This window comes from Mytilus galloprovincialis, chromosome 5 (genome assembly GCF_965363235.1).
Source record: "Mytilus galloprovincialis chromosome 5, xbMytGall1.hap1.1, whole genome shotgun sequence".
Lineage (NCBI taxonomy): Eukaryota > Metazoa > Mollusca > Bivalvia > Mytilida > Mytilidae > Mytilus > Mytilus galloprovincialis.
The window spans coordinates 31,450,185-31,477,935 of NC_134842.1; the positions used below are offsets into that span (position 1 = coordinate 31,450,185).

Genomic DNA, 27,751 nt, shown 5'->3' on the forward strand with positions numbered 1-27,751 from the left:
TATGCAGCGTTTGTAAGGAGACAATTTGGTATTCTGGTTGTGGTTGTGGTTTTTTTTGTTTTTTTTTTGGGGGGGGGGGGGGGGGAGAGAGAGAGGGGGTTGAATATTAGGACCTATGAATTCTAAAAAAAAAACATTTTGCCCAAACAAATGTGCATTGAAGTGTAAATAAATGTCTTTTCACATTTACACTCGTGTTATCGACCTGTATATGCATTACATATTTGCTGTTTGGTGTTACCCATTTGTGAAAATTATTAATCAAACAAGGATATTATAAGTTCTTCAATTAGATTTCACTAATTCAGTTAATTTTTTTTCTAGTGAAACAATTATTCTAGCTGCCGCCTCCCATTTGCTTAAGACTGTCATTTAAACTCTACTGGTTTGTGGTATAAGAAATGTGGTAAAGTAAATCTACTCATGTCTGGTAAATTTTTAATTTCAAAAACAATTTTTGAATCGGAATGTTCATCACTTTTTATTAATATTTAATTTTATATGTTGTTTTTCGTATAAAGCCAGATAAAAAAGAGATGCACAAAAAGATAAAACAGCAGCAATTGTGAAACTCCATGTAAAACAATGGGTCCCGTAGCAGTCTTTTTGACTTTTAAATGGTATGGCCATTTCGTATGTCCACCCATATAGTTCCTGTATTCCAAGTCCACCTAAACCCGTAGTAAATAATATAAACCCCCAGTTTCTACCGAAATATTTCATTCCATAGTTTTCACCAGTTATTGTCGGTGTTAAGCACCATAACGATCCATTAGCCATACCAACTATTATAACTAAGAATAATAGCATTGCAAAGTGACTTGAAAAGAATATACAAAATATAAGAAAAACTGTCTGAATAATAGTAAATGTCAATAAAACAGCTACACGAGGAACTCGATCTAGAAGAAAGTCGGATAAAAATCCGGCAAACACCTTCGATCCGACTTGAGCTATAGGATTTATAGTCGTAAACAAAGTTGTATATTTGTCGAGACTAAATGATTTGAGATAAGTTCCAATGTTACTTTGAACCATCAGCTGTAAACTTGATGCAAATGTACAAGACCACAAAATAAACTGAAAATCAATGGTCTTGAAAAGTGTCCATCCGGTCACGTGATTAGCAACTAATGTTTCGTCTGCTGTTTCGTCAGCTTTGTCGTCTGCTACAAGCAATCCTTTAATTTCGGTATCTTCGCTAAACGATATTGAACGACTGAATATCATACTAAGAATTCCTACTGCAATATATAATATTGCAAATGTTAGATAAAATCCTTTTAGATCCTGGTTTTGTTCATCAGATGTATGTCCGTTAACAAAGACTGTTCCATAGATAAATGCTGTGAGGGCAGGCCCTGCACTAAAACATCCATCTAAAATGCCAACCACCTTTCCTCTATGCCGGGGATGAAAATTGTTCATATTTGTCATCAGTGAAGCCATGTAAATATATGCAGAGCCGAAGCCTATAAAATAAATAATTGCAATAAAATATAAAATCTATTTTTAGTGTATTTGGTAAATAAACAGTAGTAACAAGTAATTCCAAAGCAAACAATTAAAATGCGCAGCCTCCGTTTAAGGACCTTCTTACAATTGATAATTGTCTCTATTGATAATCATTTCAATTGTACATTGTACATTAAGTTTTGTTCTAATTGTTAAATCCATTTGTCTAACTATTTGAATGGTGACAAAGTAATGTTTATGAAAAGTACATCGTATAAAAAAATACAAAAGAGCGTTGTTACATGTATACCAAATAATAGATAAACAAAAAAAAGAAAATTATAACATTTTTTCAAAACTGTGAAAAATAAAATATGAAGCATACATGTACCTGTCAAAAAATAATAAAGATACTGCAAAGCAGGTCTTTCCTCATAAAATTCTATTGATAAAGTTGTTGACCATAACATGATGGCACCAGTTCCCGAAAAAACTATAGCAACAAATGAAGTCCATCTAGGTCCAAATCTCTCGCATAATATTCCAGCTGGAAAAGCGAAGGTCACACCAAAATTTGACAAGGATCCCATGAGATCGACTGGAAATACAATAGGATATAAAAATGTATTTTTAAAAAGATCTCGAAAATCCTTTTAATGTGTTCGTTTTCATTTTTAAAAAGTATTAATATGATGTTTTTCTTTATAATTCATATTTCTAAAGTCTTTACCGTCGATTAACTAAAAAAACAACAACATTTAGATGACTGTTTCAACAAATTTGCAAAACAAAAGAGTATATCCAAATTCAAAACGCTAATTCATCAAGGCAGTTTTATTTATAATTATCCTGATGTAGTTATGATGGATAGCTCATATGTTTGAATAAGTCTATTTGTTGTGATGAAATTCTTCTTAGATAGTAAATGATGATGTATTTTTAATTAATTATACATAAAATATTAATTTCAAAAAGACATGTCAAATGACATCCGTGTACTTTTAAAAAAAATATTTACACGGCCAAACAGGATACAGGTTAATAATGATGTAAACGAATTTTGTGGTTAATAACTACTTTATTTCGATTGACATATCACAGGGTACATCGTTTATTAAGGTTCGTTTGATCTCTAAATTTGATTAACCGACATCCGTGTACTTTTAAAAGTAGCAAAACAGATTTTTTTTTCCGTCGTGGTAATAGTCTGCGCTATCATATGGTTTATATGAATTATTATAATGGACGTCAAGTTGGTTACCTATTCCCTATTCCCTATTCGTTACCTATTCCCTATTCCCTATTCGTTACCTATTCGTTACCTATTCCCTATTCCCTATTCGTTACCTATTCGTTACCTATTCCCTATTCCCTATTCGTTACCTATTCGTTACCTATTCCCTATTCCCTATTCGTTACCTATTCGTTACCTATTCCCTATTCCCTATTCGTTACCTATTCGTTACTTATTCCCTATTCCCTATCGTTACCTATTCGTTACTTATTCGATTTTTAATATCCTTCCCCCTTTTTAATTAATTATTATGTCACCCGATCGACAATGTCGGGTGACATATTGCTTTTCCTCTGTTTCTTTTTCCCTATTATTATTATTATTATTATTTTTCTTCCACCTAATTTTGTCCGGCAGTTTATTTGGAGCCAAAGGAACCAATCTGAATGATGGTGCACTATAACAAAGAACCCTGACTTTCCAGTTGCAGTGCAACTTTGGAACTAAAAAATGGCTGCCATCACCATGGAAACGGGAAAATGGTGAAAAAATATTATTTTAGAGTTCAGCCAATTATTTGAGAATGGTTATGCTTAAAATCTTTAGATTTTGATACAATGTAGGTGCCCACTATACACTGGTTTTGGGATGATTTTGGCAATCATTGGAAATGCTATGTTGCCATGGATACTACACCAAAAATTTCCAAAATATGGAAATGCTCCAAATTTAATGAAACTTCACAGAAATGATGAGCAACATTGGAACATGTGGAATTTGGCATTGGAATTTCCAAAATGTCTGCCGTTTCCATGGAAACAATGCAATTATGGTAAAAATGGTCCAAAAACCCCTAAAAGTGGCATTTACTTTCTTAAAAGGGTAGGTCAAATCCATTGAAACTCTGATGGTATGTTCCCTCCCATGTACCAATGTGGTATCTGCCATTAGAAATTTGGAATGGTCTGTGTAACCATAGAAACCAGCCAAAATGTCGAAAATTTCAAAAATTTCAAAATGCTCAAAAAGTAATGAAACTTACTATAATTGTTGACCGTCAAGTCTGCTTGAAACTTTTGAAGTTGGAATTTCCAAAATGGCTACCGTTGCCATGGAAACTGGAAAAATGTCAAATATTTTCAAAATGCTCCAAACTTAATGAAACTTAATAATATTGTAAACTGGCATGTATAGATGAGACTTTTGACTTTGAAACTTTCAAAATGGCTGCCGTTGCCATGGAAACAGCAAAAATGTCATATTTTTAAAAATGATCTAAATGTACTGAAAACTTACAGAAAAATGTATAGCCATGCAAATATATGCATTCACTGTTAAAAGTTTTTGAAATGGCTGCCGCTTAGTGGCAATGTGGGGAAGGGTGACATCCGCTATTGCTTGCAATGGCAATTCTAGTTATTCTTCTTCTTCCTCTTCTTCTTCCGCCACTTTAAAAATGAACTTGTCCGCAGCATTTCTCCAAAACTACTTGTCAGATTTACTTAGGGTTTCATAAAATGTTAGACTAATATGTCTAGGTGAGCCATCAATCGCTCATTTGTGCATTGGGGTCTATTAAGGGGTATTTTGGAGGGCAGAAAGAAGGGAGGGGTTTACTATAGAACCCTATGGGATTTTATTTTCTAAAATTTTCAAATGAATATAACTTGAAAACTGTAAGTGATAGATACATGCAGTCTTCAGAAATGATTAAAGGACAATAACACAAATCACATGAAATATAGGGGAGTCCCTGGGGGGGGGGGGGGGGTCATCCCTACCCCCTTCAATTCGAGAATATACTTTTAACTTGTAAACGGTCAACATCCCCACCCCTAAACTATATATATTCTTGTAAGGGACAATAAAACTAATCAAATGAAATTAAATAGAAGTTCCTGGGGGTCACCCCCACCCCGTTCAATTTGAGAATGTACTATTATCTTGTAAATGGTCAAGATCCCCACCCCTAAACCATATATATTCTTGTAGGGGACAATAAAACAAATGAAATGAAATAAAAGGAAAGTCCCTAGGGGGTCAGCCCACCCCCTCTTGTTTGAAAACTTGTAAACGGTCAACATCCCCACCCCTAAACTATATATATTCTTGTAAGAGACAATAAAACTAACCAAATGAAATTAAATGGAAGTTCCTTGGGGTCTGCCCCACCTCGTTCAATTTGAGAATGTACTATTATCTTGTAAATGGTCCAGATCCCCACCCCTAAACCATATATGTTCTTGTAGGGGACAATAAAACAAATAAAATGAGATAAAAGGGAAGTCCTGAGGGGGTCATCCCACCCCCTCTTGTTTGAAAACTTGTAAACGGTCAACATCCCCACCCCTAAACAATATATATTCTTGTAGGGGACAATAAAACAAATAAAATGAAATGTTAGGTAAAGTTCCTGGGGGTCACCACCACCCCCTCCTGTTTGAATACTTGTAAATGGTGGAGATCCCCACCAGTAAGCCATATATATTCTTGTATGGGACAAAAAAATCAAATCAAATGAACATGGGACCATATGAATTGCGAGTTATGGGAGCTTTGTTTGGGAGACCTCGTAACAGCATCCTGTTACAATTACTTCTTGTTGTTTATACTCTTATATCTGGTACTAGTTCTAAATTTGTTGAGGTAAAATGATCTTTTTATGACCTATTTATATGTGTTTGTGTTCAACCGATCCTTTTACTTTATGTTCGATACTCATTTGTTCCTTATTTGATTTTTATACGTTCTACCTTTTAACTGCTTTATGTCCGTATGTTTGAAGATGGATCTTGGTTCGAAGGGATGAAATCACCGTGTTAGCGCTTGCATAAAAAAAAAGATGTGGTATAATTGCCAATGAGACAACAACCCACAATAGACTAAAATGACACAGAAACTATCAACTATAGGTCAATGTACGGCCTTCAACAATGAGCATAGCCCAAACCGTGTAGTCACCTATAAAAGGCCCAGATATGACAATTTCAAACAATTCAAACAACAAAACTAACGGCCGTATTTCATATACAAAAAAATAACGGAAAACAAATATGTAACACAAAAACAAACGATAAGTACTTAATTTCAGGCTCTTGTCTAGGGAGAGGCACATACTAACATAATGTGGTGGGGTTAAACATGTTAGCAGGGTGTACATCGTTTCGGAGCTTGCTATTACCTTGTTTAATTCGTTCCATCACTCGCTTATAATTCGCTTATAATACGTGTATCATACGTTGCACCTTTTAAAACATGATTTTCAATTGTTTTGTTGTCTCTGGTGGTAGATTCTTAGAGGTGATATAACTCTATAAGCGCATATGTACCCGTTCCAGCGCTCGGATAATACCCTGTTACTTATTCGTTCCTTATTCGCTTTTAATGCGCGGGGTAAGTATAAGTTGCACCTTGAAATAAATCGTTTTTTAATTGTGTTCATGTCTCTGGTGGTAACAATGTGTTCTTAGAGATGAAATGACACTATTAGCGCGCATGTACCCGTTCCAGCGCTCGGTTAATACCCTGTTACCTATTCGTTACCTATTCGTTACCTATTCACTTATAATACGTTTGTTGTACGTTGCACCTTTTAGAAAAGGATTTTCAATTGTGTTCATGTCTCTGGTAGTAACAATGTGTTCTTAGAGATGAAATAACCCTATTAGCGCATATGTACCCGTTCCAGCGCTCGGTTAATATCCTGTTACCTATTCGTTACCTATTCGTTACTTATTCGCTTTAAATACGTTTGTTGTACTTTGCACCTTTTAGAAAAGGATTTTCACTTGTGTTCATGTCTCTGGTGGTAACAATGTGTAATTAGAGATGAAATGACCCTATTTCTAAAAGGTGCAACGTACAACAAATGTATTAAAAGCGAATAAATAACGAATAGGTAACGAATAGGTAACAGGGTATTAACCGAGCGCTGGAACGGGTACATGCGCGCTAATAGCGTCATTTAATCTCTAAGAACACATTGTTACCACCAGAGACATGGACACAATTGAAAATCTTTTTCTAAAAGGTGCAACGTACAACAAACGTATTATAAGTGAATAGGTAACGAATAGGTAACAGGGTATTAACCGAGCGCTGGAGGGGGTACATGCACGCTAATAGGGTCATTTCATCTCTAATTACACATTGTTACCACCAGAGACATGAACACAAGTGAAAATCCTGTTCTAAAAGGTGCAAAGTAGAGCAAACGTATTTAAAGCGAATAGGTAACGAATAGGTAACAGGATATTAACCGAGCGCTGGAACGGGTACATGCGCGCTAATAGTGTCATTTCATCTCTAAGAACACATTATTACCACCAGAGACATGAACACAATTGAAAATCCTTTTCTAAAAGGTGCAACGTACAACAAACGTATTCTAAGTGAATAGGTAACGAATAGGTAACAGGGTATTAACCCAGCGCTGGAACGGGTACATGCGCGCTAATAGTGTCATTTCATCTCTAAGAACACATTGTTACCACCAGAGACATGGACACAATTCAAAATCCTTTTCTAAAAGGTGCAACGTACAACAAACGTATTATAAGTGAATAGGTAACGAATAGGTAACAGGGTAATAACCGAGCGCTGGAACGGGTACATGCACGCTAATAGGGTCATTTCATCTCTAATTACACATTATTACCACCAGAGACATGAACACAAGTGAGAATCCTTTTCTAAAAGGTGCAACGTACAACAAACGTATTATAAGTGAATAGGTAATGAATAGGTAACAGGGTATTAACCGAGCGCTGGAACGGGTACATGCATGCTAATAGGGTCATTTCATCTCTAATTACACATTGTTACCACCAGAGACATGAACACAAGTGAAAATCTTTTTCCAAAAGGTGCAACGTACAACAAACGTATTATAAGTGAATAGTTAACGAATAGGTAACAGGGTATTAATCGAGCGCTGGAACGGGTACATGCGCTCTAATATGGTCATTTCTTCTCTAAGAACCCATTGTTACCACCAGAGACATGAACACAATTAAAAAACGATTTATTTCAAGGTGCAACGTATACTTACCCCGCGCATTAAAAGCGAATAAGGAACGAATAAGTAACAGGGTATTATCCGAGCGCTGGAACGGGTACATATGCGCTTATAGAGTTATATCACCTCTAAGAACCCAAATCTACCACCAGAGACAACAAAAAAAAATTGAAAATCATGTTTTAAAAGGTGCAACGTATGATACACGTATTATAAGCGAATTATAAGCGAGTAATGGAACGAATTAAACAAGGTAATAGCATGCTCCGAAACGATGTACACCCTGCTAACATGTTTAACCCCACCACATTATGTTAGTATGTGCCTCTCCCTAGACAAGAGCCTGAAATTAAGTAGTTATCGTTTGTTTTTGTGTTACATATTTATTTTCCGTTATTTTTTTGTATATGAAATACGGCCGTTAGTTTTGTTGTTTGAATTGTTTGAAATTGTCATATCTGGGCCTTTTATAGGTGACTTCACGGTTTGGGCTATGCTCATTGTTGAAGGCCGTACATTGACCTATAGTTGATAGTTTCTGTGTCATTTTGGTCTATTGTGGGTTGTTGTCTCATTGGCAATTATACCACATCTTTTATTTATGCAAGCGCTAACACGGTGATTTCATCCCTTCGAACCAAGATCCATCTTCAAACATACGGACATAAAGCAGTTAAAAGGTAGAACGTATAAAAATCAAATAAGGAACAAATGAGTATCGAACATAAAGTAAAAGTATCGGTTGAGCACAAACACATATAAATAGGTCATAAAAAGATCATTTTACCTCAACAAATTTAGAACTAGTACCAGATATAAGAGTATAAACAACAAGAAGTAATTGTAACAGGATGCTGTTACGAAGTCTCCCAAACAAAGCTCCCATAACTCGCAATTCATATGGTCCCATGTTCATTTGATTTGATTTTTTTGTCCCATACAAGAATATATATGGCTTACTGGTGGGGATCTCCACCATTTACAAGTATTCAAACAGGAGGGGGTGGTGGTGACCCCCAGGGACTTTACCTACATTTCATTTTATTTGTTTTATTGTCCCCTACAAGAATATATATGGTTTAGGGGTGTGGATGTTGACCGTTTACAAGTTTTCAAACAAGAGGGGGTGGGATGACCCCCTCAGGACTTCCCTTTTATCTCATTTTATTTGTTTTATTGTCCCCTACAAGAACATATATGGTTTAGGGGTGGGGATCTGGACCATTTACAAGATAATAGTACATTCTCAAATTGAACGGGGTGGGGGTGACCCCAAGGAACTTCCATTTAATTTTATATGGTTAGTTTTATTGTCTCTTACAAGAATATATATAGTTTAGGGGTGGGGATGTTGACCGTTTACAAGTTTTCAAACAAGAGGGGGTGGGCTGACCCCCTAGGGACTTTCCTTTTATTTCATTTCATTTGTTTTATTGTCCCCTACAAGAATATATATGGTTTAGGGGTGGGGATCTGGACCATTTACAAGATAATAGTACATTCTCAAATTGAACGGGATGGGGAAGACCCCCAGGAACTTCCATTTAATTTCATTTGATTAGTTTTATTGTCCCTTACAAGAATATATATAGTTTAGGGGTGGAGATGTTGACCGTTTATAAGTTTTCAAACAAGAGGGGGTGGGGTGACCCCCTAGGGACTTTCCTTTTATTTCATTTCATTTGTTTTATTGTCCCCTACAAGAAAATATATGGTTTAGGGGTGGGGATCTGGACCATTTACAAGATAATAGTACATTATCAAATTGAACAGGGTGGGGGTGACCCCCAGGAACTTCCATTTAATTTCATTTGATTAGTTTTATTGTCCCCTACAAGAATATATATGGTTTAGGGGTGGGGATCTGGACCGTTTACAAGATAATAGCACATTCTAAAATTGAACGGGGTGGGGATGACCCCCGGGGACTTCCATTTAATTTCATTTGATTTGTTTTATCGTCCTATTCAAGAATATATATGGTTTAGGGGTGGGGATCTGGACCGTTTACAAGATAATAGTACATTCTCAAATTGAACGGGGTGGGGTGACCCCCAGGAACTTTTATTTAATTTCATTTGATTAGTTTTATTGTCCCATACAAGAATATATATGGTTTAGGGGTGGGGATCTGGACCGTTTACAAGTTAAAAGCATATTCTCGAATTGAAGGTGGTAGGGATGACCCCCCAGGTACTCCCCTATATTTCATGTGATTTGTGTTATTGTCCTTTAATCATTTCTGAAGACTGCATGTATCTATCACTTACAGTTTTCAAGTTATATTCATTTGAAAATTTTAGAAAATAAAATCCCATAGGGTTCTATAGTAAACCCCTCCCTTCTTTCTGCCCCCCAAAATACCCCTTAATAGACCCCAATGCACAAATGAGCGATTGATGGCTCACCTAGACATATTAGTCTAACATTTTATGAAACCCTAAGTAAATCTGACAAGTAGTTTTGGAGAAATGCTGCGGACAAGTTCATTTTTAAAGTGGTGGAAGAAGAAGAGGAAGAAGAGGAAGAAGAAGAATAATAATTAATTAAAAAGGGGGAAGGATATTAAAAATCGAATAAGTAACGAATAGGTAACGATAGGGAATAGGGAATAAGTAACGAATAGGTACGAATAGGGAATAGGGAATAGGTAACGAATAGGTAACGAATAGGGAATAGGGAATAGGTAACGAATAGGTAACGAATAGGGAATAGGGAATAGGTAACGAATAGGTAACGAATAGGGAATAGGGAATAGGTAGCGAATAGGTAACGAATAGGGAATAGGGAATAGGTAACGAATAGGTAACGAATAGGGAATAGGGAATAGGTAACGAATAGGGAATAGGGAATAGGTAACCAACTTGACGTCCATATTATTATACTGAATATGTTGTTATAACTGTCCATCAAATTTTAAATTGAAAGTAATTAACTAAGACGTTTTGTTTTTTCAGGCATCGTTGTCAATATAATAGCATTTAGACTGTTATATAAGTGAGAGGTTTAGCTAGCTATAAAACCAGGTTCAAACCACCAAGTCAGGAATATGACATTTGTTATCGTTTTCGTTTGATGTGTTTGAGCTTTTGATTATGATCATTTGATTAGTGACATTCCTTTTTGAATTTTCCTTGGAGTTCAGTATTTTAGTAATTTTACTTAAAACATGATATATCCGTATTTAATTAAGCGTCGTCGTGATTGGAAATAGGAAGCCTGACATGTGATAGGGTAACTATCCCCTTTGTGTTAACCAATTAAAAACCTGGCATTTTAACATGAAGTATAATACATACGAAGAATTCAAAGGACGGTTCGTTATACATACAGTGTTAAAACTAACGATATAGTAATTCAAACAAAGACATAGTATACTACTCATTATTTCGACTCTGAGCCTACCAGAATTTATCCTGCCCTTATTCCTAACATCATCCGATCAGTGATAAAAAATATTATGCTATCCTAAAATAGAACGTCACAAAGACACAAAAGACGCAACTCTTTCCTGACCAGTCTTTCAATTCATTAAAAATGGCCTTTTAATTTTCATCCTTCGCCACGACTTTAATGCATTTTAGCTATCATATCAAAATAACTTTGAAGAATGGAATTTTTCATTTGCAAACAAACAAATGTTAGCACGAAAAACTAGTGCATAATGTTCAGGTTAACCGTGACCTTTTTTAGTTTTTCTCTTGATGATAATTTTTATATCAATAGTAACGCTCTGTCTACTTTGGACTTTTTTATGAGGTTAATCATAGAAATCGTGAATATTCTTTTTATTGATATCGCTTGTGAATATCGATATATTTTTTGATAGCTGGTCTATTTAATTTAAGTTTTCATTTGTTAAAGTTGGCAATATCAGTATTAAAGTGTGATATGTTTTGGTCATGTTGAGGACTCAAGGAGACCATGTGGAACCAACGATAAGGCATATACCTCCCACTTGTGACGTCATCGTAGAAGGATAAGTAGGTTGTTTTGGTATACACTCTACATTTGGTGTAGGACTTGACGTACAGGGTACCAGCCGTGATTATATTCTTGAAAGAGTCACACCAGATAGACTACCGATGGTTAAGTCACGAATAATTAATGGTTAACACAATATGACTCACATTAAATCAATAATCATAGTTAGTCTAACACTTTTTATCAATGGTCTATACTGGACGCGATGCAATGATAATCATCTTTCACGATTTTGTGTTTAATTTTCCAGTTACAATAATCGTGTCCGAACTGATTTCCTTTAAGAGATGATCACATGACCTTACGGTGATTTCTCTGAATCAGAACCTGTATTTTGCCAAGGATCTAACACAGAGGAGAAATAAACGCAACAGTAGTATACCGAAAATTCATAAATCGAAATAGAAAAAACAAACCCGGATAACAAACTAAAACCGAGGGAAACGCATCAAATATAAGAGAACTATGACACAACATTAAAATGTAACACACACAAAAACGAACTACAATATAACAATGGCCATTTTCCTGACTTTGTACAGGACATTTTAAGAAAAAAAATGGTGGATTGAACCTGGTTATGTGGCATGCCAAACCTCCCGCTTTAATAGCAATGTTAAATATAACATTTAAATGACAACATTACATGACAGGACTACAATACAAATAAATGGGAGAAAATATAAGACAGAGAAACACGAATAATAGTCAACAAAAGGTACAGGTTTAAAAATTGTCATCATCTGGTGCTCAATAATCCCAAAGTCGTCAACCGGTCATGATACAAGGGCAACAAATATATCCGTCAAAAAGCGAACTACTTTGTACGAAAGTTTGAGTATGCAACAAGGGATCAAACGGGTTCCGTTTAATTGACAAGAAAGCTAGAACACCCAAAAAGTTGATAATGAGCATCAACGCCTTACGCACAGGCAGATGAAACGATGCAAGTATGATGACCTTTAAACAAGGTGAACAAAGGGTAGATAAAGAAAGGCAACAGTAGTCGTAGTCTCGATCATCCAGCCGCTTTATTTTTCAAAGTAGAGCGTCTGGATGAAAAGTGATATAAAAATGGTTATTTATGACATTCGGAATAATATCGGCTTTTTTAGCTAGTTGTCAATAGGCGTGTTTTATTTTCTTTCAACATGTTTGAGGTTGAATTCAACCAATAACCTGGTTAAGAGTTAAACTTAAAACATGTTTCAACACAAAATAAAACGGATTAACCAAAAAAACCTTAAACAAAAACAAAACTTTAAAACAGATACTGGCAGCTTTGCAACAAAATAGAAATGTGTATTAAAGAAGACAACAAATTAAAACTGTTATTTAATAATAATTGGAATCCGTTTTTAGGATAAAGAACATGCTTCTATTTCTACATCTTCCAATCATGAATGTGTTTATATTCGCACTAGATGAAAAAGTTAAACAAGAAATTTATAAAGCATATATTACACCAGCAGCTTATCATGAAAAAGTGGTTCCCTTTTCAAGTGATGATCTTTGATATATTCATGTACAATTTTCAAGACATATTTTCAACTAAACAGAAGAACTTTTGCCCGATTTTCTTGGATTTTTTGCATAGGAACCCAAACAAGGTCCAAAATTAATGTCCTGGTAAATCAGCTATTTCTGTAGAAAAGCAAGCTGTTGTTGCATTGTGGTTCACAATGTTGTTACCAGATAGTTTATTCTCATATAACCATGCAAGTACAAATGTTACAGAGAAGGTAAGAAAATAATATACATAATAACAAAAATAAAAATACGTTAAAACTGCATAAAATTTCGGATAAGATAACATATAAAAGAATATATATATACTTATACAGTTATTAAGCTAAAATTGTATAAAGAAATACTTTTTGTGTATAAGTATGATAAATAAATTATGGCTGTTAAGAAGGAGTGAGCCTACTATTAATACATCGTATCATAAAATTGCAGAGGTTTCTTATATTAGTGTCTTTGGTTGTTTTGGATTAAACAATGTGTTAAATTTGATAATGTTGTGTCTGGGTATTAGTTCATTTGGCATAAATCTTCTTCTTTCATCTTGTAAAGCCGGGCAAACAAAAATATAGTCACATTCGTCTCCGATATCTCTTTTCGTACATATTGAACATTTTCGATCACTTCTGTCAAATGAATGTTATGCCATCTCCCCATTTCTATTGGCAGTGAATGGTTCGATGTTCGGAATTTACAAAGTGTATATATGTTACAGTGAATTTGTATAATCAGTGATTATGTAGAATCCCTGAAATTTTCAGGGATTATGTAGAATCACTGGCTAGTTGAGGGATTATATATAATCACTAACATTTTCAGGGATTATGTATAATCACTAGAAAAAACGTTAGGGATTATACATAATAACTGAAATGAGGAAATAGTTTTATTTATAAAGAAGTGTGTGAACGCGATTAGCGTATTCGATACACATTCGATTCGAATTCGATTCGAATTAAAGGTACGTGTGAACGAGGCATGAAATAATATGCTTCACATCTGTTTCTATCACAATATCCACATTTAAAAAAAACCTTTTCCTTCACATATCAAATCAAATTTTTCGACACGCCTACGAAAAATAAAGTGTTCAGTATAAAACCATCTCAAGGTATCCAGAAAAAAAGGGAATTAGCAATCTCGAACCTGTTCGAGCAAAATACCATGCCAGGCAATATTCTTTTTCAGACATTTTATGAACAATTGCCAATGATTATGACTTTTGGGTTTCCCTTTCCTTTTTTCCCTGGGGAACTGCTATGAGAATATTACACTAAATGCCAGCTTCCTCTAAAATTTTGTTCTATTTATCAGTCCTTAGTTCTACCTGTTTTATCATCATGACATATAGATGCGTAAGTTCTCTCAGTTTGAATTTTCTTGTTCATTTCACAAAAAAAAAAAAAAAAAAACGAAAAAAAAAAAACTACACCACAAAACAGATGTTCCATAATCTTCTTTACCACAAATAACAAGCTCTGTGGATTTACAGATAGAACATGAATATCCATTTGACGCTGGCTTTTAAGCATCAAACAAAACATGTATTTCAGTTATCACTGTTAAGGGAATGTTGATTATTATTAATTTTTATCTCGAAACCTTGTGTTGGTTATATCTTTAAGATTATCCTCTGTGTTTAAAAGCAAAATTATTTCATCTGGCAAGAAATATGAAAGAAAAAATGTTAATTTGTCTATACTATTTAATTTTTGACAAACAAAGGATCCTTAATTAATTGATAATCCCTAAAATCATATTAGAGAATATGTAGAATAATTATTTAAGTGTTCAGTGATTATGTAAAATCCGGCACGGGACGTTTGCGCTTTTTCATAGGACATTTGCGCTTTTTTTTGTGGACACTTGCGCTTCAAAACATAGGACATTTGCGCTTTTTTTTTTTTTTTTAAATATATCTATGACTTCCCTCCTCTTTTATCCGGTCTTGGGACCGGCAGGTTTGATCTGAATCCGGAAGAAAAGAAAGTCCGAAAAATTTGTGCAACCATTTTCCCACTTTAGTTCACTGTTGTACATCCCTTGTATTCTTTAGAGAGTCCACCAGGCTTGGGACAGATGGAAACGGCAGCACTTCAAGAGGGCTGATGGAAATAAATTTCTAACAACAACCATAACCCGCTCTTCAAAGTCAACATGAACCATCTTAGGTTTCAAAGTCAAATTTCTATCATCACAAACTTCAACTAGCTTGGTAAAACAATGATGATATATTTCTTCAGACTTCCCAGTCAACAGAATAAATACAAGGGGAATATAGTTCCCATTTTTAAATCCATGAATGGTAAAGAGCTGCTTAAAACATTTAGGGCAAAATTTAAATGTTCCTTCCATAAAATTTCTTCAACATAACACAAGCATTCTAAATTGGTTGTGTATGTAAAGATGATTATTCCATTTTCTCTGTCGTTGACTTGAAGAAAATTTTCGAATTTTGAGGTCTGTACAGGATAACCTTCAAAAATCCATCAAGACATATACATTTTTTTCTTTACTATAGTCACTATAACTTTAAAATCCATGTTCACTGTGTAAATGTGAACTAACTATAATGACAAATATAAGTTAAATTTATTTACGTAATGATTACTTCTCATTACGACTATAGGTAAAAAGCGCAAATGTCCGGTCAATTTAATACAGGTGAATCAAAATTAAAAGCGCAAATGTCCATAGTATTTGAAGCGCAAATGTCCTATCGTTTTACCGGTAAAAAAGCGCAAACGTCCTGTGCCCGTAAAATCACTGGTCATTTTCAGGGATTATATATAATTACTAATAATTTCAGTGATTCTACATATTCCCTGAAAAATCAGGGATTCTACATAATTCCTGATTATACAAATTCACTGTAACATATATATCTCATTTATGATGTTGAAATAATTCTCAAATTAAAAATTTTCCTTAAAGAGCCTATCAGTAATGTATTTTGATGTGTTCTGAATAGCTGAATTCCAAATTTGTTTAAACTGGTCAATTAATCTAAGTTTGATACTTTTTGGTAACCATTTGGTGAGGTCTGTATTTTGCACATACAATAAGTTTGAAAATCCGGTATCTTGTCCAATATATTTTTAATATTCTTTATCCATGTCTGTTATTTATAGAATGTAGGACAAACGGACCGTATATTCCACTAACTTTTTAAACATAATAAAATTGGGAATGGAAATGGGGAATAGGTCGAAGAGACAACAACCCGTCCAAAGAGCAGAAAACAGCTAAAGGCCACCAATTATTCTCAGCTGGCTCCTAAATAAAAATGTGTACTAGTTCAGTGAAAATAGACGTCATACTTAACTCCAAAACATATAAAAGAACTAAAATCAAAAACATACAAGACTAACAAAGGCCAGAGGCGAGTTGGGACAGGAGCAAAAAGGCGACGGGATTAAATATTTTTTTTTAGATCTCAACCCTCCCCTTTACCTCTAACCAATTTAGATAAAAAAAAAAAAAAAAAAAACACACACACACACACACACAGCAAAACGCACAGTAAAACTAAGTTTAAAAGAAGTCAGAGTCCGATGTCAGAACAGGCAACAACAAAAAACTAAAAGTGACAATGATACATAAATTAACAAAGAACTACTAGCCGTTACTGTCACCACAGCTCCAGACCTTAATTAGTATGTTACAAAATTACGTATCTCGTGTTGCAGAAACACTACATTTTTTGCCATTAAACTTTTTTTCTCCAAATTTCCGACTGTTTATAAGTTTATTTTGTTGTAATTTGTCTATTTATAATGTGTAAGTACTTGAAAGTTTAACACAAGTTGAATGGAAATCATTTATTTAAATGTTAAAGTAAAAAATTGAGATTTTGATCTGCATGACATGTAAACTCCCTTACGCGAGACCATATATGCAAATATCAATGCTGTTATTATTCAAAAATTGTGATTTCTGTCGTTAATATATTTTCAAATGACAATCGTTAAAATCGTTCGAACAAATGGAAAACAACTGGCATATTCCTGGCTACAGCAGTAGCGGATCCAAAACTTTTCATAAGGGGGGCCCGCTGACTGACCTAAAGAGGGGCTCCAGTCATGCTTCAGTAATTCCCTATAGCTATATAATCAACCAAATTTTCCCCACGAAAGGGTGGGGGTGCAGGACACCCCTGGATCCGCCTATGTACAGGTATTTTCTTATGGAGAAAATGGTGGATTAAACCATTTTTTATAGTTATTGACAGTCGCATACAATTTCATATTATTGACAACAATGTGTGAATAAAACAAACAAATTGCAAGTAGGACTCAATTAACAAAGACTGCAAATATCAACTTTTTCACTTTGAAAAGGGGTCTAATAAGTCAAAGACAAAAATCAATTCCTAGATAAATTCAATTGTATACTGTATGTATATGAGAAAATAGATCCTATCAAAAGTGGTTTTGTTTTGTTAACATGAATGAGGATTTAATAAAATTCTTTATTTGAGAATTTTGGCAAAAAAGTTTGATTTTAGAAAAGGTGCAATTTTCTTGTTCCGAAAGTCTTTGGTTTTATAGACTTGTGTACATTCTGTGTCAAGTTTGTCATTAGAGTATTGGGCATTACAATTTTTTAAATTTTCTTTGATGAATTTATGATCAGTTAATGTGATTTTTTTTATAATTAAAAAATAAGGCAATCGTTAAGTGTATAATTGTTTGCACCTTTCCTAAGTAAGACCTATGTCAGGAATCTGATCTTCAGTAGTTGTCGTTCACAAGTGTTTCTTGTGTCTCGTTTTTATATAAATTAGACGTTGATTTTCCCGTTTGAACGGTTTTACACTTGTAATTTGTTGGGCCCTTTATAGCTTGCAGTTCGATGTGAGCCAAGGCTCTGTGTTGAAAACCGTACTTTGACTTATAATAGTTTACTTTTATGAATTGTGACTTGGATGGAGAGTTGTCTCATTGGCACTCATACCACATCTTCTTATATACATCATGTACATAGACAGGTATAGGTGATTTATTGCATATAGTCATGATGAGACCGGTTAAAAAAGGTTCCGAAGAGTCAATGATTTAGAAATAATGGTCAAAACTGCATGTCATATAACACAGAAAAGTCTTATTCTTTGAGGCATTCTTATTTAACTTATATTTCATAAACTAAACAAACCGGCCATACCAGATATAGATATGAACATATAGACTTAAGTTTAAATTTCAAACATGGGAGCCAGGAGGTTTTTTCTCCATTCTGTATGCTAGAGCTCTTACTTTTATATGAACATTTAAAAGACTAATAAACACACAGAGAAATAAAAAAAAAATCGCTTGTAGGCCACCATTTTGAAAATCTCTAAACCGTCCTTGGAAGTACGGTTAAAGGTTTCATTAACCAAATAACCAATTGGTTAAGAACAAAAAATAATAAAACATTGAACCAATAACCAAACTTCAACCAGGTTAATGGTTAAAGAAAATAAAACACGCCTAATGATAATGTCAAAGACGAATAACCAAGAAGTTGGTTATTGACTTCGGAAGAAATGACATTACGATAATATTATTGAAAAGCCCGAGTGTACCGAATGTTGTTTAAAGCTATTTATATATTTTTGTGACGACATACAATTCATGGAAAACACCATACTGCATGGCTTACATGGACATGGAGGCGAAGGAATAAACCAGGACATCCAACCTTGGTAAGATGTTATAACAACACACACTGTAACATAAATTGCAATGCAGACAACCTGATACACCAAGTACTTATATACTTTCATGCATATCCGTGCAACGAAAACGAGTTTATAATTATACAATAAATGTCAATTGTTATGTTGACTGGGACCACTCGAACAGTCGTATACGTTATAAATACATTTTGGGTTGATGTTTAGTATTGTTTACTTTACAAATACTTGATGGAAAACTGCTAAGACGCCGAAATATCACCTTCATCCAAGATAAGTTTGTTGTATCTATCTAAATCGTGATATGTGTAAAGACAAAAAGGGGGGAGGAGAGATACACAATGATGTACACTTTCAAAGAAAAACAAACAAAAGTGTATCTAAAAGATGCTAGAAGATTTTATACCAAATGGTCAAAATGATTTGTACATTCGGTTTTCTGCAAAACAAAAGACAGTTAAACAATATATTCAGCATCAATGAAAAGAGGTGTCAATGAAGCAGCTACCAGTGAATCCAATTGCCATAAAATACCAAAAGTAGTCTAAGACATCTTCATGATTAACAGTTTATCATGTAGACTAAAACAAAAAGTGAAGATAAAATTGCCAAAAGCTCAATATTACACAAATAAGGAGATGTAGTATGAATACCAATGAGAACTATCCACTCAAGTTCAAATAAATTGGATGTGAGTAATTATAGGCAACTGTATGGCCTTCAAAAATGAGAAAAATCCATGCATGGTCTGAATAGAGAAAACAAACAGGGAATGTGTCAAAGAGACACTTGGCAACCCGACCAAAAAGCAGTAAACAGTTTAATGCCACCAATGGGTCGGGTCTTCAACGCAGCCAGATAATCTTGCACCCTGAAGCGGGATTCAGCTTGCCCCAGGACAATAATTTATACAATATATTTCTATGATGTTTTTTTTAAACAATTTGTTTTTCATATATATATGCTTTGCTGGTGACTAAAAATTAATATGATTTTAATATTTACTTTCTTTTGTAGACAAACCAATGATGATTTATGGACACAGATTTTATGTGTAAAATGTGAAGAATTAAAAAACATGTAATATTCAGGATTTTCATTGTATCATAAACAATCATGCTTCAATTTTTTAAGAACAAAGTTCAAACTGAAAGATTTTTTTTTTAATTACTGAAGCATCAATCAGTATAAATAGATCACAGTACCAAACATGTTGGGTATACATTGTTTTGGCCGGCGCCACAAAGCGAAAAAAACCAAACAGACGTATATTGATTAAATGAAACAAATATCAAGAAACACATTATTGTCAGATATGGTAGGGAAATTAGATTTGTATTAACACATTTAAAATCATATGAACAATTAAACAGTTAGTTTTTATGGTTGAATTGTATCTCATTTTCATGTCGGGCCCTTTTATAGTTGACTATATGGTAGGGAGGTTTCTTAATATTGAAGGCCATGCAGTGATCACATTTGCGTATATCCATGTCATTTGAACTCTACTGGGTTGTTGCCTACTTAGCAATCATACCAATTTCCTTATTTTTTATTTAAAAGGTTCACATGAGAAGTTTTTGTTCTTGTGAATCTGTCCTCAGAGGCGGATTTAGGGGGGGACAGGGGGCCCGCCCCCCTCCTTTTCTGAGAAAAATTTGGTTAAGTATATAGGGAATCACTGAAGCTTGACCGAAGCGGGCCCCCTCTTAGGCCAGTCAGTGGGCCCCAACTTATGAACATTTCTGGATCCGCCATAGTATTGGGTTTCATGACTGACTGCTTAAGTTCTATATTTCTTCATGGACACGGGCTACACTGGCAAAGTGGTTTTGTATGAAGGTTGGTTCCTAAATATTTTCTTCTTAAAAGGATTAGGCGATTATTGGTGTAACAGCTAAGAAACATTCAGACTATTCTGTCGTTTGCAGTTTTAAGATCAGTTAATTTTGTAAATGAAAATTGAATTGGCTCATTGTGTGATTTCGCTGATCTGCCAGTCAGTATACTAGTTAAGGAAGTTTTTCTACATACGCAATCTTCGAGTATTTGTATGAGATGTTTTTCTTTACATAGACCTAACTTGATGTGTGTTTTTTTGTAAGGTGAATTCATCAGATTTATAAAAAAGGACATCATAAGTTATGACAGGAATTTACAGAAATGAGAATAATGAGACAAAACAAGGAAAAATGGATAAAAAATAAAGAATAGAGACTAACGGTGACACAATATACTGATGGTTGGTTCCTTGACGTCCAGTGACAATTATTTCATGCATGTTTAGGACGATTATGATACAATACAAAGAGAGAATAATGGTATTTTATAGTATGCAGACAAGGGAATAAAGTGGACAGGTGTGCAATAATATAAAATAGTTTAATCTTTAGTTGATTTTTTATCGTCTTGTGGTAAATAAAGGTAATGTTCAGAATGAAAAGAAATTAACAATAATTATAAAAAGGAGGTCCTAATTTATAGCCCGTTCGGAATACAGGTTGGAGAAATTATGACTCGCTAAAAAATAAGGGTATATTGTATTGAAGCAAAAATATAGATTTAAGTATAACGGTCCACCTACGGACCCCTTTTGAAGCGTACAGAGAGCGTGGTATCCTCTATACACGAACAGTGGCGGATCCAGAACTTGTTATTAGGGAGGGGAACTACCCTCACTTGTGCTACAGTGTTTCCCTACATAATCAACCACATTTTTCCTACGAAAAAAATGGGGTGGATCCGCCTATGACGAGTGCTATAATATTCAGTTACACAGGGCCTAACTAGGCCTCAAAATAAAACGAGGAGGGCGTTTGGGTACCGCCGTCTGCGGTACCCAGGTAATGGGGAAACCAGGGGCGACACAACCAGCCAAAAACTAGAAAAGTAGTTCATGATCAAGTCGAAGATAAAAACCATGACAAAAAAAGAGTAAAACTTATATAAAGTACTTTTAATCAACGAAAACAATATCCGAAATCTGAATATATTAAAGTACGACTCTTAGATCTTTATTACATGTTTATAAATCACTCAGTTTCAGACACAGGCACTTGTCGCAGAAAAAAAAATTCCTATATACATTTCCCTTATGAAACTGAATTGTTTGCCGCAAACTTGCAAACAAAAAGTCTGCAGGAACACAGAAAATAGTGTTTGCAGATGTTTGCCGCTAGCTGCAAACTTCCGGCAAACATTGCTACAAGCTTGCAGCAAGTTTGCAGAAACATCAATGTTTGCCGTAATATTGCCAGAAAGTTTAAAATAATAAAGAATGTTTGCCGCAAGATTGCAGAAAACTTTGACCATTCAATATGTTTGCCGCAAGATTGCAGAAAACTTTGACCATTCTATATGTTTGCCAGAACATTGCAGGAATTACACAATATTGACTGGGCATGCCTAGTTGGCACTTCCTGGATGCTAACAATTTGAAATTGTGGCTAGGTCATGTTGGTTGTGTTTGGAAATGCATTTCACATATAAGAGGTCAAGGGGGCATTTTGGTTCAATAATATGGGATAATCAGTATGTAATTGTGTAAGTACAAATGATTCATAGAACTGCATGTTTTAATAAAATGATTAATGTTATCATCATACATAATTAAGTAAGCAATTATATATACATGTATGTGTGATTCAAAAACTTAAGCTATTATAAGTTTGAATTTGTAACTGATGTACTGCACCATCATGATCATGTTTTTAAGATTAAGTTAAATTCTGTAATGCAATTATTACCTAGCTTTATACTCAATACACATTTGAGATTTTACCTTTTTCATTTTTAATACAGGTATATGATGTCATTTGAGAATGACTTCTGTCACTTTTTCAAAACTCTAATGCATACATATGCATTTCCTTAAATCTCACGAGTTTGTAAGAATTTTTTAAATGACTGTTTGTAAAAGGACAGGAATTGACTTTTTAAAAATGTTGCTGTGTAATATGAAATAAATAAATTGAATGTGTACACACATGACATTGGTATATGTGTAGTTCCTGCAAGTTTACCGCAAGTTTGCAACAAACAATTGCCGCAAGCTTGCGGCAAATCTAATTTGCATAATTATGTTTGCCGCAAACTTCATTTGCATGGTAAAATGGTTGCGGCAAGTTTGCAGCAAATGTTTGCTGCAAGATTACGGCAACGTTTGCTGCAAACTTAATTGCGGCAAACATTTGCCGCAGGGCTTACTTTTCGATAAGGGTTATGTACCTTAATATAACACATTTAAGGCCTGTGGTTTCAGACAAGAACTCCGAGAACAGGAATACGTGTGAAATATTTTTTAAATCAGTTTTATTATTTGACGTTTGTATTAAAATTTCCCATCAGCAAGTTGGCCAACATAGAATGAGCTACAAGTACATATACTACACTGTTTTCTGCTGTTGTTTTTTTAAATCATGTTGGGGATAAAGGAAGTGCTATTTATAGATATGTTCTATATTTAATTATTTGTTACGCCCCCTATAAATATTTGACCAGTCTGGTTAATCACCCCAGACGCTATATTTAAATATGCGTCTGGGTAATCGAGACTACAGTAGTCGATGATATTACTACATCGGAAGACAACATGTTCGACGGAACAGAAAGCTCCTCAGTCAAATCGGAAGGTTTAATATAATAGAGAACAAATTTGTTTTAATAGCTTGTTGGGATTGCGTAAAAGGATTTTGCACACGATAGGGGATTGTCAGACTATATACAGATAGGTTGCGGAAAGAAGAAAAACAATCTACCACTCGAAGACAGGAAAGGACGTATAGGAGAAATTTTGAGCGGCTTACCAGTGCGCAGACGACTTAACTACTTATGTTAGCGACAGACCAAAAACGTTGGGGTCAATACAGACAACTGTTAAAAAATTGTACTACAGTAGTCATTGTGTCCCCACTCATTTTCAGGCAACAGGTTCGCCTGAATTTATCGACTCCCTAGGTCAACCTCCGTACACGTACCAATGATATTTAAAAAAGGATGCAATGGATTCGTCGTTCATGGAACACAGTACTGTTTTTCACGTCAAATTCAACCTGATGATATGAGACACAGCTTGTACTACTCTTGAACTTGAACTCATGACAATTGTATACAGAGTAATTTTCTGATGTATAATTGATTTTATTAAAAGTTTCATATTTTAGTTGGATATCACTAATGAACATACCATTAAACACTATATATTACGCGTGTGACTTTTGCAAAGTAGATGGTCATATCTGACAAGGCATTTGGTAATTCAAACGCCCGGGGGAGGATGTACTTCCTATATTTTTAGTGATACTAGAACACACCCGCGAAATCGCGGGCATTCAGAGCGTAGTTTAAAGTATGTAAAGTGTTGTTGGAAGAATTTTGTAAAATATTGAATGACTGGAGAATTTCAGCAAAAGTATCATAGGTTATTGGGGACAGGAAAATGTATTTTTTTTTATCCCTACTCCTTTATTTCCAATTAAAATTCCCAATTTTTGGTTTTCTATCAATTTCAATATTAACATACATTTAGTATGTTATGAACATTTAAGAAAGGAGCCTGTAATTCAGTGGTTGTCGTTTGTTTATGTGTTACATATTTGTTTTTCGTTCATTTTTTGTACATAAATAAGGCTGTTAGTTTTCTCGATTGAATTGTTTTACATTGTCATTTCGGGGCCTTTTTAAACCGAGTATGCGGTATGGGTTTTGAAGGCCGTACGGTGACATATTTCTGTGTCATTTTGGTCTCTTGTGCCGGGAGAGTTGTCTCAACATGGCAATCACACCACATTTTCTTTTTTAAAGCAATCAATGAATTTTGCATTGGCGGAATCAGGGTGGGCTGGGGGCCAAAATTGATTGATTATATAGGGAATCACTGAAGCGTGACAGGAGTAGCCCCCCCCCTTAGGTCAGTCATCCCCCCTTTACAAAAAGTTCTTGATCCGCGACTGTTTTGTAAAAGCCCGCCCCCCTTTCGTGTGAAAAAATGATTGATTATATAGGGAATCACTGAAGCGTGACTGGAGCAGGCCCCCTAAGGTCAGCCATCCTCCCCTTTACAAATAGTTCTGGATCCGCCACTGTTTTGTAAAAGATTTAATGACTGGGGAATTTCAGAAAAGGTATCAAAAGTTCACATGAATAATTTTAGCGCTTTAATATCTGTATATTATGAACATTCATTACTATATAAGTAAAGTGTATTTACTTTCAGTTCTTAGTTTGCTAATCGATCCATGGTGGTCATTGATACAGTATACAGACCCTCTCTGTTTAATAAACTCTGTGACCGCCGTGGATAGTAAACTTGAAAATACACTTTATTCGAAGTATACATGTATTATACATGTATGTTCACTGTATACAGAAAAACGCAAACCGGAAGTCTAATCTGACTTAAAATTTCGTCCAATGACGGGACAATATCCGGATGCATTTTTTCTCGTTTTTCTCCCATAATAACTCAATCTGAATAATCATATGAACATGATGAATGGATGACAAATGCGACTATGCACTGTACCTATAGGACACAGAGGCGTGTTGATTAATTTATTGTGGAAAGAAGAGAAGCGACACCCAAAATGAGGTCTTCTCGTTTAATAGTATAGATGAGTGTGCCGCAAATTAAACAGGGTCACTTTTTCATGCCCTGATGGTTAGAACAGGGTCCCTTTTTCATGTATGCTGGTTAGAACAGAGTCGCTTTTTCATAGAACAGGGTCCCTTTTTCATGTATGCTGGTTAGAACAGAGTCGCTTTTTCATGGGTATTTTTTTTAAACAAAGTATTTTTCTGGAATAGGATCGCTTATTTAACTGTTTTAAATACAGTCTAGAACTAGGGTCCAGAACAGCATCTATTTTATACAGTCTAGAACAGGGTATACATTTTCTGAGCGTGTCTAGAATAGGGTTTATTTTTCGATAAAACTGTTTAGAACAGGGTATGTTTTTCCGTATTCTCAGGTTAGAACAGGGTATGATTTGGAAAGTGCTGTCGACACAGTTATACCCTAAACGATAGTCAGTAACCCCGCCCCGAGAACCAGCAGCACACCACATTGTGCATCTTTCAAACCCGGTAAGCCTATCTTGATGGACCTACCTTTTTATATTAATTGTAAACGTGTACTAGACTAGAATATCATTGAAACATTTGCCACTGAACGTTAAGCAAACAACAATCCATTAATACTATAACATGAATATCAAATAAAAAATAAACTACATGTAGACTTAGACATATACTAGTATATTATAGTATTCCAATATAAATATAAGGTAACAACAACTGACTATGCGGTATGGGCTTTGCTCATTGTTAAAGGCTGTACGGTGACCTATAGATAGTTGTTAATGTCTGTGTCATTTTGGTCTCTTGTGGACAGTTGTCTCATTGACAATCATACCACATCTTCTTTTTATATGTAGTAACTACCGAGAAGAATATTTAAAAGCAACATTAATTCGTACCTTCTGACTGTTTGTAATCGAACTTCTTCTTCACCGCGTTGATATACGCGCCAAAAGCATAAATGAAGCCAGCTGTGGCCATTCCTAGACAACCAACTACCAAGGAAATAACTCTTAAAGCATGTTGTTTTCTATTCATTCTGATGATCAAGCGGTTACTTCTGTTGAAAAAACACACAAAATATTACCCAATTTTGTTTCATTTCGCAACGTGAAAATATTCACCTACATGTACATAAATAGTATCTACGATAAACAGATTAATTTGTAATGTTTATAATATAATTGATAACAATAATTGAATATCATCTTGTCACGTGAAAGGAAATGACAGTCACACTTTAATGTGTATGTATTAAAATGAACATCATACGGTACAACACACTTTCTGTGTTATTATACAAACGAATAACTCTGAATTGCATTGATTTCTTTTCTTATAATTCAGGATAAAGTAACAATCTGCATCCGTACAATAAAAAGGTTCTGACAATATCAAGTAAGTTAGAACATAGGACTAAGGTTTTTATCCTTGAAACATTGTAAACAATATGTCATTAACCTAAAGTAATAAAAATATATCTGGTCTTTGTGTACTCCCGACAATATCGGTGAGCGTAACTAACAAAATTAATTCTCGTGCACTAAACGACTTATACTATTTAAGAAAGGCAAATGCAAATAAGTGGTTAAAAATAATAAACTTAGTCTTTTTAACATACATCATATTACATAGACATAGTAAAAATGCGGTAAGCATACAAATATTAATACACAAACTAAACGGACATGAAAAATAACACTTAGCTTACATTATATATTGAAGTGTCGGCGGATATATCAATTGTGTTCAAATTAAACCATTATAAAAATGGAACTCTTTCTTATAGAAGGTAAAAAAACGACTAAGTTAGAACTTTGTATAAATGGTACACATAATTCATGTGCATGTAGCCGTTACATGAGTAATACTGTTGTATAATATAGTTATACCTTTTTTGCATGCTATATCCTTACTTGTAAAGTATGGAACAAGAAGATAGTATGCTTACAGTCACATCTGCCATTCTGCAACAGAATTGGGAAGAGTAAAATACTGCAAAAATGTAACAACAGAATCGTAAAGAGAAAGTCAGGTGCACCTTTTACATTCAAGCGTGTTCGAGTCCGCGGCTTTGACCTTTTTTATGAATAAAACTAAAACAATTATATATCATCTCGCTTCTGATTCCATTGTTTTATATTCGTCTTATTCCATATTGTTATTCCTGATTCCATTGTTTTATATTCGTCTTATTCCATATTGTTATTCCTGATTCCATTGTTTTATATTTGTCTAATTCCATATTGTTATTCCTGATTCCATTGTTTTATATTTGTCTAAT

At 34.5% G+C, this 27,751-nt stretch overlaps 1 long non-coding RNA gene across 4 annotated transcripts; it reads right to left on the minus strand.

The window, feature by feature from the left end:
• Positions 1–454: 454 nt before the first annotated feature.
• LOC143075604 (uncharacterized) lies at positions 455–27,680 on the minus strand. 4 transcript variants are annotated; one of them, XR_012978368.1, is made up of 4 exons: positions 27,419–27,680; positions 26,367–26,527; positions 1,847–2,053; positions 455–1,472 (listed from the first exon to the last, which is right to left on the minus strand). It is a non-coding gene; the product is annotated as an uncharacterized LOC143075604 (long non-coding RNA). The 4 variants fall into 4 exon arrangements; XR_012978367.1 differs by lacking the exon at positions 27,419–27,680 and adding an exon at positions 27,384–27,400; XR_012978366.1 differs by lacking the exon at positions 27,419–27,680 and adding an exon at positions 27,360–27,377.
• Positions 27,681–27,751: the final 71 nt, after the last annotated feature.